The sequence below is a fragment of the Gavialis gangeticus genome, unplaced genomic scaffold (genome assembly GCF_001723915.1).
Source record: "Gavialis gangeticus isolate Ggan-Ray unplaced genomic scaffold, GavGan_comp1, whole genome shotgun sequence".
Taxonomy (NCBI): Eukaryota; Metazoa; Chordata; order Crocodylia; family Gavialidae; genus Gavialis; species Gavialis gangeticus.
The window spans coordinates 52076971-52080572 of NW_017729032.1; the positions used below are offsets into that span (position 1 = coordinate 52076971).

Genomic DNA, 3602 nt, shown 5'->3' on the forward strand with positions numbered 1-3602 from the left:
CAACCTGAGGTCTGGAGGCGTTCCCCTTGAGTCCGTTTTGAACACTATGGATTCCTATTTGTAAATTCTGGGTGTATCTTGTGAATAATGTTTGCACATCTAACAGTGCTAACATTGCAGGGCACCTTGGGCCACAATTAAAAGGATCTTAAGGCACTGCTATAGCATCCTGGTTGAGAACTGCTCAGCCAGAGACCCTATGGTTTAGAAAGGAGGGCACTTCTTGGGGGGATATTCTCCATATCGAGACCACAAACTTTGTAACTACTGCCTCCCTTTAATCAAAAATCCCTCCATCTTTAATCTTTACAATATGGTCTATTTTTTCAGTCTTTTTGAGAAAGTTAAGAAAACATAGGACTGGAGTCTTCAGAGAAGACTGAAGTTGTTTATCAGCATATTTATTCCTGTATAGGTGCCTGATTTTTGTTATTCAGTTTGTGCTTTTAAATTAGTCAGAATACAAAAGCCCAGGATTAAGTATTTTTAATGTTATGTAAATAATAACTCAGTCCTGGCCTCATACTTAGTTGTAATGTGTTCCAGCCTAGCCACAGGGACACAGTTGTTACTGTGCAATCAGCCCCAGGCTACAATAACTTCCAAAGTCCTTTTAGGACAATAGACAAAATAGATGCAAATTGTAGCTGGAACAAACCCAAATAGCAACAGAAATATGATAGATTAAAAGTGATTTATGGAAATGATAATGGTAATGCGCGATAGAACTGATTGTATAACAAGATACGCTTATTGGAAGACTCCCATCCCATTCAAGCAGCCTGGCAGCATCCAATCAAATAAACAGAAATCATGTACTGGGAAAATACAAATCTAGCTAAAAGGCTATTGCAGCACCTGCTGCTCTGAATAATAAAGAAATCATTTGCTAACAAGTCCAGCTGTAGTCATTTTGCAAGGGGAAGTATCAAATAGAATCCAAAGACAACTAAAATGCAGTGATAAAAATGTATATTTTCTTGAGCTTATTAGTTAGTATGCAGAAGACATCAGTTTATGAGAGAGTGATGCAGTTCTCTCATGTGTAGCTCTTGTACATGTGTCACACCTAATTTACCTATGTGAGGGGATAATCTTTGTTTTCTGATCACCTACAGTGATCAAGTGTGGTTCATAAAATTGATACATTTATATTCGAGTTCACTTTGGCAACCAAAAATTAAGCCAGTGGAGTTCCTGATCATCTCATCCTAGAGAGAAATAGTTTCTCCTGACAAGGAACCTGAATAGGCCTTTCTCTAACTCTACTTGTCTGAGCTAGATGTTTGTGTCTGTTCTTTCTTGCCCACAATACAGCCCACAATTTGGTAACTCCTTCTGTGTGGGGTCTACTGTCTGAGGGCATTCATCTCTGTTACATAATAGGCTGCGGATAGTCTTAATCAGTATTCTTTCTACTAGATCACTCTGAGTAAATTTCTGATTACTATACCTTTTGGAGCCAGTGCTGGGCAAGGAGAAAGAAAGGTCTTAGTTGAACAAGGTAAGTTCCTTACATGCATACATAATGTTAATTACGTGATTAGTATGTAAGCATTCCTGTTGAAACCACCAAACATATCCAAGACTCATTCTGTAGAGAAGAATACTTAGGACACAGGAAAAAGAGAAGATTAAGATGAATAGAGAAAATAGGGGAGTAAGGGAAAGAAGGGAGAAGATTGTGGAGGTGGACTCCTAAGGAGTACTTCAAAATCCTAAAGATAGACCTGAAAGGGATTCCATATGTGTAAGTATGCAAATAAGTAAACCGAATAAAGCAGAAATGATGGTAATGAGAAAACACCAAAACTATGGACCCATCGATGAATCTCATCCAATGATTGGGTTTCCCCAAATATACACATGATCTTTGGTATGTACAAATAATGTGTTTGAAACCCATTGTACAACTAGATTAGATAATTTAATAATAACCCAAATAAGTTTATTGTCACATAAAAGCTTTTTCTAACAATGAAAATGAATATGAAATGGTGAATCTAATGGCCTCAGGATCATTTTAATCCTTAACATTACAATGATTCTGCAATGCCAGACAGTCCTTTAATATCATCTGTCACTTTCACAAAAATAAAAATGAGTTTTCTGCCCAAGACTTTTACTTCCCTCTTCCCCATCAAATTACATTAGTTCTTAGTCATTTGAAACCCCAAAATAAACATTTAAAATATGCTCAAATCTGTCAATGGTATTCAAAAGTACCTGTCAAACTCCAATCATTAACTCTAAGTAAATCACACCCTCAAAGGAAGAAGAAGAAAAATGATTAGCATATCTGTATAGCATGAACATGACTCTTCTGGACATTTAATAAAAAGCCAGGAAATTCATTCAGCAGAGATAGGGGCTCAAAAATATCATTGTTATCTAATAAAACCTGGCATTTTGACAGGCTCACTTGACATCTAATGTTAATAAAACAGGTTTTATATTCTATGGGCTTACATTCTATGGGAAAAAAATAGCTGTACAGTCCTAAAGCATCACACTGTCTGCAAATCACATTTGATATATTTGGATTACTTTTCTTGGTGATTAACAGTTATGGAAGGGCAGCAGTTTTAACTGTGCTTGGAGAAGGTCCTGGAAAACACAGACTGGCACTCATGCTTGTAAATTATATTATTGATTAAATAATCTGCCAGGCCTTAATTTAAAGCTATACATACATAAAGCCAGTTCAAAAGGAGCAAGCTAGGATATCCATACAAAACGAAATCATCAGACCAGCAGTAGACACCTTTAATAAGATGTAATTGTGCATAATGAGACTGTGAACTAGATGCACTCTTTTCTTTTAAAAGTCTGTCACCTGAGGAAGAGATATTAGTGCTCTTTTTTATGCAATACTCAAGTGGTTAAAGCACTCATTCAAGAAGTGGGAAACCTGCATTAAATTAATTCTTTAGTCCTCCAGGGTCAAACCTACATCTCCTATCTCTCAGGTACTAAACACCAGGCTGCAGGCTGGGCTGCATGGAGGCACACCTGCCATCTCTTTTATTAAAGTGAGGCCACTTTGCAAAAAATGATTCAAGATTCACAGGACTAGAGACAGAGTGAAAGAGAAGCATGTATCTGTATAACCCTGTGAATATAATATTCATCTAGAAGTGCCAGAAGTCCTAGTTCTATTTCTTGCTTACAGGCTTATTTCTGTATTTTGAATTAGGTAAAATTCAGAAACAGTGCCTGAAGCAAGGACCAGAATGTCAGACTCACTGGGCATGTCTACATGAGATGCTGACCGCACAGTAGCCAAATAATAATGTGTAGTAGCGCATCACAGCACCAGCAGTGCTAGTATGCGGTGCAGTATTATTAGGCTACTGTGCAGTAGCATTCATAGGCAGATTAATGAAGGGGAAGCTGGGCACAAACCCAGTGGCCCCTACTAATTTTGGGCCGTGGCTCCAGGATCCTTGTCAGCAGGGAAGTGAAAGCCACAGTTTTAAACTTGGAGCCCATTTTTGGCACCAAGTTAAAAACTGTGGCTTTCATATTTGCTTCCCTGGGAGCTGGAAGTGTTGCCTCTCCCTCAAGGGGGCTGGGGGGAGGGGGAGAAAGACTGGGGTCGA

The 3602-nt window shown here is 38.3% G+C and overlaps 1 protein-coding gene across 3 annotated transcripts in view; it reads right to left on the reverse strand.

Moving 5' to 3' along the window:
• STARD13 (StAR related lipid transfer domain containing 13) overlaps positions 1-3602 on the reverse strand; it is a 591561-nt gene that overhangs the window by 376941 nt on the left and 211018 nt on the right. Inside the window, exon 1 of one of the 3 annotated variants that reach the window (XM_019524483.1) lies at positions 1010-1014. The exons of the other annotated variants lie outside the window; for them this stretch is intronic. The gene's annotated coding sequence lies outside the window, so the exon portion shown is untranslated. Of the gene's footprint in view, positions 1-1009; positions 1015-3602 lie in introns of those variants that run through there. 3 annotated transcript variants of the gene reach the window in all.